Genomic DNA, 14,271 nt, shown 5'->3' on the forward strand with positions numbered 1-14,271 from the left:
AGCTTGAAATTCCTTTGTACTCCTCAAACAAACCCTGTGCCCCTGCTGTCCCATGGCAGTCGTGGTCTTACCTGGGAGCAGCTACAGAGGTGGGAACATTCTGGGGCTGGGAGTGGGTTTCAACAGCAGGCTTGGAATGGGGGGGCTCGGCTCCGGAGCAGCAAGCAGCTCCAGCGTGGGGTTTGTGTCTAAAAGCACCGCCCAGGAAAGCTCCCGGAGCTGAGCCACTCACCTGGAGCACGGGAAGGCAAGCAGCACCTTCCCCTGCCAGACAAAGCCTTGGAATCATTCCAGAATCCCTGCTTGTCGCTTTGCCATTGAGGGAAAACCTTCCCAGCGCTGTTTCTCAGCTTGGGAGCGCTGCCTCTCCCCGTCCAAACAATTCCCCTGCGTATCCCTCCCCCAGCCGGCAGTGCAGCTTGTCAGCGAATAATCAGCTGTCTCATTAACGAGTCTCATTAACGAGTCTCATTAACGTCAGAGCTCAGCGAGCACCTTCCCAGTACCGCGGTGCCAATCCAGAGGAAGGGCAGGAATTATGTTTACCTCTGCGAGCAGAGCCTGTTCTTCCACCTGCCCAGGAATCCAGGGGAGTTGAGCCCATGGTGCTCCCTCCCACCTACTCCTCCCTCACTCCCCAAATTCTTATGAAATGGAAAACAAAACATCTTCCCACAGGCAGTTTCTCCATTCCCCAGTTCCTCTGGCATTGCTGGCTCACTCCAGGGCTCTCCTACATCCCAAAACCTTAATTTTCCATAGGTGAAAGGACTCTCTCTAATGTCCAATTAATTCCTCATCTACCCAGAAGGGATCATTTTAAACCCAAAGCCCACATAAGGCACAGGTGTCCCAGCAGAAAATCATTCCCCTTCTCAGAAGCTGGAGACAGGTTAGAAACAGGGAGAAAAGGGGGTTAGAAGGAGAAAAAAAAAAAAAAAGAAGGAACAACAATTGTTGAACCCAAATCATAAATTTTAAATTTTACATAACTTGGAAAAACATCTCAGGTTAAATACCTTCAGGTATAGCTTTTGGTGGGTTTTTTTGAGTTTGGTTTTTTTGTTGTTGTTGGTTTGTTTTTTTTGTTGTTGTTGTTTTGTTTGCGTTTGGTTTTTTTTTCTGTGCCAAAATATAACCAGCTCGTTCCTCCCATTTTCTGCTCCGGCTGAACTTTTTATATGAATTTTATGAAATTTCTTCAATAAACTGCAATCAAACAATGAGCAGTGCAGGATTTCCGTGCCACCATGAAATCCCTCTGCAAGAGTCATTTTAGAGCAATTTTAGAAGATTTGGCCTTGTCACTGGCTGCTGCTCAGAGCCTTCCCATCTCCCACTCCTCCTGTCTCAGTTTGAGAACAGGGGGAGCACTGGAGCATTGGGAGAGATCCCAAAGCAGCAGCTTGGGAGATTTTCCAGGATTAGCAGCCAACAGAGACCAGAAGGTGGGGCTGGTTTCATCTGGCCATGAACACCACCATCCCAACCAGCCAAAGAGCAGAAAGACAATTTAGGGTGAAAAGTTGTTCCCCTGGAGCATCTCCCCCCCCTCCATGGACTGAGAGCAATTTGGGCAGTCCCTGGAGATGCCAGAAGAGCAGGAATGCTCCAAGAGGTTTTGAAAACCAAGGAAGATGCATCCCAAGGATCAGAGCCAAACTTTTGGAAAGGCTCATTCCAGATGAGGGAAAGCAGTCAGGCTTTATCTCCATCCCCTGTCTGCAGCAGCTGGCAGAGCCACCAGGCCAGGAGTTACCAAGGGTGGGATTGGAGAAGCTCCCAAGCCAAGGTTTGGGCCGGGACAGCCTAAGAGACAGGAGTGCCCCACATTTAAGGAGGTGCTGTGCCTGCACCTTCACGCTGTCTGTGTCTGAGTGGAGCTGCCGGAGCAGGTGGTTCTGTTGTTGTTGTATCTCTAGAGTCCCACCTCTCAGCTGTCCTATCTTCTATCACGTCAGGGTCACCACTTGTTATTATTATATTGCTGCTATCATATTTCTAGAGTCCATACTTTCTGGCTGGTTTGGTCACAAGCAGCTCTTCACAGCAGTGTTGTTCCTGCTTCTTCATCAGGGCTCCTCCAAGGCTCTCCCTGACTGGCCAACCCCACCCCCTTTTTATCCCAGTTATCTTCATTAGCCACAGCTGACACCCAATTAATGACATCACAGCTGCAGCCCGTTTAGAACAACTAGGACTGGGGCAAGGCCACTTACACAATACATATATTTTACTAGGACTCCTACTATATGGTTCATCTCTGAGATCCCCAGCCTGGTGTTCTGGAGGCCATCCCCGTGCCAGCCGGCCGAGAGCTGCAGCTCCTCGTGCTGGGTGGGCAGGGAGCTGACCCTGCTCTGATCCTCTCTTCACCAGGGCTTGCCACACTCATCCCCTTGAGCTTCCCCCTTCTGTGTCCTTCTGCTCCTCCATCTCTCTTTATCAAAGCAGCATTTTCCCAGAGAGTTGTGAAGAATCATGGAAGGCTGGAAAAGACCTTCAAATCATCAAGTCCAACTGCCAAACATCTTCAAGGAACTATCTGAACTCCTCTCCAAACCCACTCAATTTTACACCTTTCTGCCCTGTCCTCGCTGCTTGTTCTCTCCAGTATAACTCAGCCTTTGGGAAATGCTAAACAAAAATCTCCCTGTTTGTTTGCACCTCCTCACCCTGCTCTGGTACCAGGATCAGCCTCAGCACGACTCCAGCTGGCGATGTCCTCATCCTGTGCCTTGGCCTCACTGATGATGCTGTCCAGGTCCAGGTTCTGGCTGTTGTCCATGGACGGCACCACCGAGGGGTCAGAGATCTGGGTCTGCATCTGGGACAGCTGCTGGAAATCAAACAAATTCATTTTGTGTTCCAAATGTTTCACTGATTATTTGTCCTGACCCGAGGTGTAGAAGAGAGTTGGGGAGGAGCTGCAGCACAGATGTGACAGATGCTACTCCCAAAACCTTAGTAAGATTTATTAAACCTTATCAAAAATACAACAGAAGACTGAATAGAGAAAACATTACAGCGCCGGGAGTAGCAGAGGATCCCACCATGTGCTCACCCCCACAATGGAGGCTTCACCTTTTAACCCTTTAGCCCCTGACAAAGTTCTGTCTCTTGACTCCTTCTTCATTGTCCAGTGGTGGAATTCACTTCCTTAAATCTTGATTGGAGGTCATGCATTGCCATGGTAATGAGCCAACCACCCCAAATGTCCCAAACCCCGGCTATCCCCTGATAAGAATGCAAGGGGTGTAAAACATAATCATAAATCTACAAAACTTCTCTTAACATAATACATGACATTTGCCTTTTAATTGTGAGAGTCAGTCATCGCAGGCTGGATCAGCCCAGCTCCACAATTAAACATCTGCAGACAATGAGCCAACCTTGCTCTTCCACTTCCCAGGCGATGCCAACCCACCCAGGGCCCGGCCAGGAAAATGCTGAATCCTCTGACCTCCTTTTAGGCTGGATCCCAAAGAAAGCGCTCAACTGCCAGAGCTCCCACACAGCTTCACCCTGAAACACTGAGTGGCTTTCGGGGTTACGTGCAGGAACTTCTCCTCCATTGAGCAGAACATGTTCCCAGGCCATGGGAATGCCAAGAAAATCACATAAAAGCACCTCTGAAAGAGGGATTTCCAGGGCTAAGCCTTATCCCGTTGCAGCCAAAGAAATTAAGTGTTCCCACCCATGGCACAGAGCCCTGTTGATATTCCAGTAAGAATAGGACTGAAAATCACCTATTTCATGTCTCCAGGAAAGATTTACCCACCTTTCCTGCATTTTTGTCACTCTGAACCCACATGTTTCACTGAAAAATAAATAGATGTACAGTCCAAACTCACAGGGATTTGCCCAACAATTCCAGCAGAAAGGAATGCCCAGGTCTGGTTTTCCTGGCAGCAATTCCCCGTGGAAGACACTCCTGCAAGTGATGAGAGGTGTCACTCCATGGATATTTGCGATGGCAAAGGCTGCACAGGGATCAGGATCTGCTCCAGGTGCTCATGGATGACTTCCATCAGCAGCTGCTGGGTTGGGCATTTGGAGGTGGAAGAGGGGGATTAGATTAATGTTCCTGTTTAATCAGGGAATATCCTGAGCTCAATCATCAAGTCCAACTCCTGGCCCTGCCCAGGGCAATACCAAGGATCCCACCATGTGTTTAGGTTGAATAATGAGGAGCAAAGTGATGTTTTTTCCTCCCCCTGCAGGGATGAGGAGCAAACTCCCCCCACACCTGTGCAGAGGAGGAGTTTGTTGGGCTCACAGCTCGTGCAACCAAATACAACATTTATTCCAGGCTTTTAGGGAGAATGGCAGCCAGTGTTGGCAGTAGGAAGGTGAGGCCTCTCCCTCTCTGGAGGGACCTAAAGGTCAACTTCTGGGGAGATTTTAATTGAAAAGAGTAGAATTCCACCTTAAGTGGATCACCTTTAGCTGAGTGTGTTCATTTAGGGTATTTGGAAACCCCAATTGGCCCAAACCTTCCTTCTCCTCTCTGTGCCCAGTGACATTCGTCATCTTCCTGAGAGGAGTAAAAGGCTTGAAGAGAGCAGCCCTGGGAATTTGCAACCTCATTATCTGCTGGCATTAAACACCTTTCTTTTTCATTCCCCAAACCCTTTAAGTGCTCCAGGACACACAGATTGTGCCTCTATGAGCAAAGCCGAGCTGAAAGCCAAGGTGGAGTGCCTCTTCCAAGGGCACTGAAGAGCCTCTGTAAAGTGGTAACAACTTTTCCTTTGCTCTTCCTCCCTGCCATGTCCCTTCAGGGGCTCTGTGAAATTGGGCTCCCACAACCCATCACTAAATCCCAGAGATTTTTGGTGTTCCACGTGTATGTCAGTCAATTGCTCCGCATTTCAAAGGCGTTACTCCTGCTCTATTTGGGCAATATCCCAAGGAATCTGTTCCAGCCTCATGGGGAAGAGAGATGCCAAGGGCTTCATTCTTCAGATTTCCAAATTTGTATTAAGAAGGCTTTTTGAAGGTCAATATTCACAGCCCCTGCTGGGTTTCCCTGTCTGTGACACATCCTCTGCCCACTTCTTGCTGCTGCTGAGTCACTCATGTCCCCAGAAACAAAGGTTTGGCCTTAAAGCTCCAGATCTGGGACTGCAGCCCCAAAATCCCACCAAGGGTTTGATCAGTAACTCATCTCCTCACTCTGTCTGTGTTCCTTATGTTCCTGCTCTCCTCGACACGAGGAACTGAGAGGAGCCACTGGAATGACAGCAGCTCTTTGGACACAAAGACTGCACTTGTGGAGGTGATCCCTGGAACAGGGAACCACCAAAGCCCAGGGAAGGATGACTCAGGACACCGAGGTGTCCATTGCAATCCCAAGTTGTGGCTTTCCAAACCTCTTACAGAGCATGGGAACAATAAAGGCAGTTCTGATGGGATTTGGATGAGCTGCACCTCTCAGGCTCGCAGTAACCTGAGCAGTGAGGGGTCTGGTACAGTCAGTGACTGAGCTGCCACCAGCTGTAACATCTGTGGGGACACAGCAGAGACCATCACCTCTGGAACTGCAGCAAATCCCACCAAGACCCCGCCTCCTACTGTGTGACACCTTCCAAAGCATTTTCCAAAGCACTTCCCAGCATTTAATCCAATTGAAAGATCCTAAACCCCCAGGGCTTTCCCCAAGTGGGAGACCTCCCATGAATGAAGATGAGGTTTGTGCAGCCTCAGGTCTCATCCAACTACAGTCTCAGCCATGGCTGCATTGGGCACCTTTGCTACCCCAGCCAAGGTAAACTGGAACATTCCCCATGGCTGGAAGTGTCCAAGGACAGGCTGGATGGGGTTTGGAGTAACCTGGGATAGTGGAAGATACCCATGGCAAGGGTGGAAGAGGATGAGCCTTAAGGTCCTTCCTAACCCAAACCATTCCACGATTCCACAATTCTGTCTGGCTTAACTCAGTCAAAACATTTCAGGTTTGGATGTGGTTTCTTTGGAGTCTATTTGACATTTCCAACACATGTCCCTGCTGCGCTGGAGAAGCTGCAGCTTCACCCACCACCGCTTCCTCCTCTGATATCAGACCCCTTCTTGAGGGCTGGGGTTTTTTCCTTTCCTTTTCTTTCCTTGTTACTTGTGGAATTTTTTCCCATTGAGGTGCCAAGAAGCACCCTTGACTGGGTGCTTGAGACAGTGGGAAGGGGCAACTCCTCTGGGTTTTGGGAGTGTTTCTGTGGGGGACAGAACTACCAAGAGAATGGGGGGCAGATAAAAACCATGGGGTTGGGGGCAGCTACTCTCTTGCTCTTTGGCATCGGAGGAGAGCGGCCAGGCTGTTGCTTACTGTGAGGAGAATTCACTGGCACTGCTGGATCTTAGCCCTGAGGGACCAATCACCGTCTGCTCGTGTGCCCTGGGAATCCTGAACCTCGTATGCCCCAGGAATTGATCTGTTCGTATGCCGCAGGAATCCTGAACTTTGTGTGTCCTGGGAATTCTGAACCTCGTGTGCCCCAGGAGTCCTGAACTTCATGTGCCCTGGGAATCCTGAACCTTATGTGCCCTGGGAATTGATCTGTTTGTGTGCCCCAGGAATCCTGAACCTCGTGTGCCGCAGGAATTGATCTGTTCATGTGCCTTAGGAACTGATCTGTTCCTGTGCCCTGGGAATCCTGAACCTCATGTGCCCTGGGAATTGATCTGTTTGTGTGCCCTGAGAATCCTGAAATTCGTGTGCCCCAGGAATTGATCTGTTCGTGTGCCACGGGAACTGATCTGTTCATATGCCCCAGGAATCCTCAACCTTGGGTGCCCCAGGAATCCTGAATTCCTGCCCCACAGCACTCCCAGGCCTGGCTGTGTTGGTTGGCTCATCCAAAGCAGAAGGATTTCCCGATTTCCACAGAAAACATGGAGAAAGGAGCTGCAGCCAGAGAGCCCCAAAACACAACCAAAGTCTGGGGCAACACAAGGATTGAGGACAACCATGAGGTTAACTCAGGCTCTTCTCCTGCCCAGGTCCCCTCAGGATGTCCAAGAGCCCCAGAGCCAAAGCATCCAAGAGCTCCCAAATACCTCCAACAAAGCTGGGAATTGTGGCTCTAATCCCAACCAACCATGGGACAGGGAAGAGGAAAGAAACACATGGAACAAAACCAAACCCTTCATCTGAAATGTCCATCTTTTCCCTACAATACACCACCCTTCCACGCAGGGACAGGATTCCAACGATCTGGTCCTTCCAGGGATCCAGCACATGCAGGAGCAGCAGGAAGAACCCAATCCCAACACCACGAGGGCACAATGTAAGAGGGGAAAGCCTTGCCCCAAACCAGGTGGGACCAACCTTCAAGTGAGGAGTGAGGAGATGCTGCTTTTCCAAGGATTTGGCCAATGAGTGTCGAGAAAAAGCCACCACGTTCCAGGCATTGGCTTCAGTTTAAACTAATCAGCAATTTCCCCAAATTAAGGAATGTGTTAGAAAACACCCAGATCAGCAACCTGTAGGAAAATCCCCTTGAGAAATAGATTTGGCCCTGCAGATGTTTCTTGGCATTAAAATGCAGCATTCTACCTTTTTCTAGGTAGAACCAACAACAAAATGTTCATTTACCCTTAACCTGCCAGCCAGACTTTATTAATTCCCAGTAAATTCCCATTTATTGCTAAGTTTTATTTACCAGCAGGTTGAGTTACTCTTTTCTTCAAATTTCTAGCTTGAAAGCAGAGACACTACCAAAAATTTAAGATCTCCTTGGATAAAAAGCATTTTGCACATTTGAAGTCTCAATTTCAGTTCACCCAATCAGTAAAAAGGGGGAATTTTCATCTGAAAATAATTCACCAGACCCAAATTCTCTAACTCTTTTTGTCCTTACACAAGGCCTGACTATGGCCCCTGTGACTTTAAATCATTCCTCAAACCTGAATAGGACAGACCAGGTGTTGCTCTGCCTGCCAAGCACAAGAAATGTTAATTAGTCCCCATTCTTCACATCACAAGCATTTTGTGGAAGTTTCATGCAGCCTCACCCTGTGTTCCACACAAATAAAAGGAAAAGGTGCTCTGCAGAGGGAACTGCACCCAGGAATCTGCTTCCAGCACCAGCTCCTGTTTCAGCACTTACCGTGTCCTGCTGCTCCCGCTGCCTCGGCTGCGGCCGTGCTGAAGGGAATTCTGTCTCTTCCTCCATAGCTCTTCCCAGGAACTGGTGTGGTTTCAGCACTGCCCTGTGTCTCTGGGGTGGCTCTGGGCTGCTCCAGCAGCAGACACTGTGATGGTTCATGGTCGGGGCCCAGAAGGGCTGGTGGAAGTTGTCCTGCAAGACGTGGCACAGTTTTGGTGCGGCCAAAGCAGAGTTTGGTTACAGCGGTGCCAATTTTGGTTCCAGGCTGGGCAGAGCCTCCTAGCCCTGCACCATTGCCCCCATCACCACGACCCCCTGCACCATCACCCCCTGAACCATCAGCCTGTGAGCCATCACACCCTGAACTGTGGAGACAGATGGGCATGCCAGACCTCTCCTTTGGGGAGATGTCTCTTGAATGAGCTGTGATAAGATCGTCTCAACCCTCCTGGACTGAGAAATCCTCTTGGTCATGGTGAGTTCTCAGCATGCTTTGGAGCCCCATGTAGGTTCTTTGTAACCCATTGGTTTTTCCCCATTTGTACCACCCCTGCTTTTCCCCATTAGACCTCTGCTTCTGCCCTATTCAGGAGGGAGCTGCCATCCCTGGCCTCATTTACAGGGTGGTGGAATAAAGGAACTCTGTGAATAACCACATGGTGCTCCTGTCTCTTTGTCCCTGTGTTGGCCTGGGGACACCTCACAAGGCAGAGCTGAAATCCCTGCTCAAAGCTGAGCTGGCTGCCCCTTGCTGAGGCTGCCTGACACCCCTAGAAAGTTGTCTCCTGTGGGACCTCTCTGTGGGAAGGTTGCAGTGTCTGGGTCAAGCAGTCAGACCCGTGACCAGCCATCACAACGCTGAACCACCACCCTCATCACCACCACCCCCACCACCATCACCCCCTGAACCATCACATCCTGAACCATCATCATCACCCCCATCACCATCACACCCGAACCATCACCATCACCTCCATCACCTTCATCACCATCACACCCTGAACCATCACTTCCATCACCACCATCCCCATCACCATCACCCCCTGAACCATCACATCCCGAACCATCACACCCTGAACCATCACCACCACCCCCATCACCATCACCCTACCACCATCACACCCTGAACCATCACCACCATCACCCCCATCATCATCACACTCTGCACCACCACTCCCATCACCATCACCCTCATCACCATCACCCTCATCACCATCACCCCCATCACCACCCCAGAGCTGCTGCTCTGCCCAGAGCTCCATCCCAGTGTGCAGATGGTGAAGTGCCAGGAGAAGGAGCAGCTCAAGACCCTCAACAAGGAATTTGCTTCACTCACTGACCAGGTGAGCTGAGAACCTCCCCCAGCTCCAGTTCCCAGGGTCTGGAGCCCAAGGGAGGTGTTGGCCATGGACAGGGCATGGAAAGGGCACGGAAAGGGCACAGAATCCTGTCAGGACAACTCATAAGAGACATCAAGGGAACTTGCACAAGCTGTCAGGGGACAATCTGGGGATATATGAGGCCTCAGTGCCCAGGTACTGCTGCTCTGACCTCTGGGCCTGACTGGGGCAGGGAACAAGCTAAAACCAGCTCCAGCTGCCCTCCAGTCCCCTCTCAGCCCTCTCTGCACAGCCCACTTTTGTTGCAGAGCTGGTTTTGAGAATGCCTTTGCTTTTTTGTGCATTTCCACACGGGTGCCCCCAAACAAAAGCTGCTGGATTGGGAAACTCTGCCGGGTGTGCCAAGAGCAGGAACACATCCCACTGCCAGGCCACCAGCACTTTGCCATGGGATACCTGGGAAAAAACCCACAGAGATCATCCAGTCCAACCCCTGGCACTGCACAGGCTCCTCAAAATCCCACCCCGTGCCCAAGGGCATTGTCCGAACATTCCTGGAGCTCTGGCAGCCTTGGGGCTGTGACCATTCCCTGGGGAGCCTGTTCAGTGCCCCAGCACCCTCTGGGGAAGAGCTTTTCCTGATATCCAGCTTGACCCTCCCCTGGCACAGCTCCAGCCATTCCCAGGGCCCTGTCCCTGGTCCCCAGAGCAGAGATTGGAGCTGTCCCTCAGGATGAAGCTGCAGCCCCTGAGGAGTCTCACCTCAGTTTCATTTTCCCCAGCCAGACCAACCAAATGACCTCAGCTGCTCCTCATGGGGGCCCTCCAGACCCTTCACCACCATCGTCACAATCCTCATCCCATTTTCCTTTCTGGCATTCGGGTTTGGATCCTGGAGCAGCAGGAGAAGGTGCTGGAGACCGAGTGGAGCTTCCTGCAGAATGACAGAGCAGCATCAAGGCCGTGCTCAGGGCATTTATCTGGAATTTGAGAGAGAAACTGGGAGCCTTCAGCAGCAGCAGAGCCCAGTTACAAACAGGCCTGAGAGCAGCAAAGCAGGATTGGGAAACCAACAGGAAAATGTGAGTAAAAACCAAAGAAATGCAACTTCAGAGCTCAAAATGTTGCTTGAAATTAGTGAACAGACAGAAACACTGGACTTTTTGGGGTAGCAAATGGTTCCCAGAAAACTCGTAGGTGAAGATTAAACAGATTCACCTCCAGTAGATCCCCATGGTGGAGGGGAAGAGGATGGAAAGATCTCAGTACAGAAAGTGACATCCACATTTACAGACACATGGACGAAGCAGAATATCCCTCTTCCACATTTTCTTTCCCTCCTTCCTGACTCAGAAATTCAGATTTCCAAGCATTCAGCAGCTATTTAAGGTCACACAAAAGCAGTTCTGCAGCAGAAACCTCTCTGAAAACACATTTGTTTTCCCACGGGCTACAAAACAAGTGTAAGGTATCCCAAAACACTGTCTGGGGAGAGGGAAAGAAATCAGAGTTTCATTTGCTTCACTTGTGGCCTGAAGGAACTCAAAGAATGGGGGAATTGTGCTGAACTCCAGCAAAACCTCCCATTTTCCCACACAGGTCCAGGGATGAGCAGGGCTTGCAGACACATGCCCAGGAGGAGCTACTTGTCCTAAGGAAGGTGAGCAAGGGACTCACCAGCTGAACTTTCCCCACCTGGTTTGGGTTTTTGGGTGGTTGTGGTGGCTTCTTTCCCCAAGGCAGCACAGGAAACAAGTACAAGCAGAAGCTGGGTTTGTTCAAGCTCCAGTCAGACCCCAGATCCCAGGAGCCAGAGCACGGGCATGGCACCGACCCTGAGGGCAGCCCCGAGTTTGCTCCCCCTCCTCAAATTCCTCTTTCCAGCCCCAAAGCATCGCCAGAACACGGAGAGAGTTCTCCTGGCCAAAGCCAAGCTGGAAGCCAAGGTGGAAGGGCTGAAAGAAGATGGTGGGTATCAAGCTGGATATCAGGAAAAGCTCTTCCCCAGAGGGTGCTGGGGCTCTGAACAGGCTCCCCAGGGAATGGTCACGGCCCCAAGGCTGCCAGAACTCCAGGAATGTTCGGACAATGCTTTTGGGCACGAGGTGGGATTTTGAGGAGCCTGCGCAGGGCCAGGGTATCGCTGGCTGGGATCTCTGTAAAAATCACGAACAGGACAGGATTGCTGAGGAACACGTCTCAAGCTGTTGTATTTTCCAGCATCAGTGTCATTACATGGTGATGGCAATAGGAAGCTGCCAGCAGCTCACATCCCCAGCAATGAACTCAATGTTACAACTCACTTTAAAAGGTTTTTGACCAATCACACAAAGCAAAAGCATATTGACAGTAGTTCTATCCAACCACTATAAGCACATGTACCTGTGGTTAAAACAATGCTTGCTTACTTCAAATACAATACCTGCTTGTGAGCATTAAAACACAGTGCACAGAGCTCCATTATTAAGCTTAAAACTTCCTAATATCTTGCTAGATATTCTTTTCTGTAGCTTGGGGAGTTATTCTAGCCAAGCATTAATACACAGACCATTGTTCTATTTGTCCTTACTTTTCTACTTTTTACATAACTTTTCTGCTGACCTATCTCATGGCTATTGCTCAGCTCTAATCACAGTTCTGCTGTCTCTGAGCCTGCCTTTTGCAGCTTTCCCAAACCCTTCACCAGGGGTTGGACTGGATGATCCCTGTGGGTTTTTTCTCAGGTATCCCATGGCAAGGTGCTGATGCCCTGGCAGTGGGATATGTTCCTGCTCTTGGCACACCCGGCAGAGTTTCCCAATTCCTGAGGACATTCTACAGAGAGGTGAGAGGTTTTCCTCAGGGTTCCAGCAGTAATCCTCATTTCCCAGCTGGATTCAGAAGCTGGTTATGCCGGGGGAGCAGGGTGTGGCCCAGGGCTCATGGTGTTTCACTGTGAAAGGGTCACCACAAAGGGGACCCAGCTGGACATCGAGGGTGGCACCAGTCTGGGGCTGGACTGGCAGCACAGCAGGCACAGCCCCTGTCCACACCAGAGCTCCACTGGCTGCAGTCCCAGACACTTCTGTGAGGGTCAGCAGCCCAAATCCACACCTGGATGGAGCCATTGTGGGCATCAGGGCCTGGCACAGGGACATTGTCTGCAGGAGCTGGGCACGAGCCCAGGCCTGGCAGGAAAGCAAAGTGAGAGCACCTGGAAAGGGTGGGGTGGGGCCCAGCTCTCTTCAGGCCAACTTCAACCGCACAGAAACACCCCCCACTCCCTGATCTGCTCTGGTGTAACTCAAGATGTGTTTGGGGATGTGCAACAACACCTTTTGAGCTGTCTATGGGATATGGAACAGCCTTAAGTAGAGGGATAGGATGGGATATTGGGATGAAATTCCTTCCTGTGAGGGTGGGCAGGCCCTGGAATGGATTTCCCAGAGCAGCTGTGGCTGCTCCTCGATCCCTGGCAGCGCCCAAGGCCGGGCTGGACAGGGCTTGGAGCACCTGGGACAGTGGGAGGCGTCCCTGCCATGGCAGGGGTGGGATTGGACAGGCTTCCAACCCAAACCATTCCATGGCTGTGGTTTTATTTGGAGGAGATGAGAGTCACTGCAGGCAGCAAACCGGGACAGCTGGGCTGGCACAGATGGTCCAGAGACTGGAGGGAGAAATCAGGATCACCAGGGCCAGGTGAGAAATTGTGAGCACCGAGGACCAAGTGAGAAGTTGGGAACACAATGGGCCCCGTGAGCACAGCCATGAGTGGGAATTGCTGCAGGGAGGGCAGATTTGCTGCTCCTGGGAATTCCAAAGCCACCTTTCCCGATACTGGAGCAACTTGTAATCCAGGAGGAAGAAGGGCTAAAATCCCACTCGTCCCTCCCATTAAAACCAGATTCCATGTCAGTCCTGAGCTCACACCAGGACTCTCAACAAAGTTCCCCCATCCCTCTGCCCAGACTCCAGACTGGCAAAATCCAGCCAGGACTGAGCTGTGCAGGCAGCAGACCTCAATCCCTGCCCCCAGAGCCAGGGCAGGCTCCAGATCTGGCTGGAAGGTGATTCCTGCATGTTTCCCAGAGCTCCTGAGCACCCAGGGCAGCACAAAGAACTTGGCTGAGACTGGACATGCAGCTAAAAGGGAAACTTTAATAAACGACTCATGAAAGACATAAAAAGCATAAAAATCCAACCCAAACCCCAATGCCAGGGCAGGGCTGAACATCAGCACAAAAACTGGGAGCAGGTCCTTGGAGTTAGGTCCCTAAAAATTCTTCCTACTGCAGTAACAACAATTTCCCTGGTGTGTTGAAGACCCATTTTGGCAGGAACAAGGAGTTTTTGGAATGGGGCATCAACTGAACCCTCACTGCAGAAGACTCCAGATATCACTAAATACCCTTAAATAGGGAGTGGTAAACAGACATACCCAAAAATAGGGAATTTTTCTCCCAATTCAGTGGGACCCATGGAATTTGAAGTAGCTTTAGATCCCTCAAGCTCAGGGCTTCATTTAAAGAGACGGAAAGGGTTTAGGAGGTTCTTGAGGAGTTATTTTGCTACAAGGAGCCTGAAATCAATTTGTCAGTGCTGCCTTTGGTCAGAAACAGCTTCAGTCACAGGAGAATGTTGAACCCCAACCCTGAGCCCATTTCCAAAGAAAATAAGGGGAGACCAAAGCCTGTTTTCTTCCTGGTATATTTAAAAAACCCAACCCAGGGTGAGCCCTCAGCAGGGGCCGAGGAGCCTGAGGGATTGGACTCTTCCAAATCCTGTTAGAAGGGATTTAGAATCTTCTGGTGTTTTGCAGAAGCACAGCAGAAATGTGGGATTTG

Source organism: Melozone crissalis, unplaced genomic scaffold (genome assembly GCF_028551555.1).
Source record: "Melozone crissalis strain CALT ecotype California unplaced genomic scaffold, PUWL_Pcris_2 ptg000537l_1, whole genome shotgun sequence".
Classification (NCBI taxonomy): domain Eukaryota; kingdom Metazoa; phylum Chordata; class Aves; order Passeriformes; family Passerellidae; genus Melozone; species Melozone crissalis.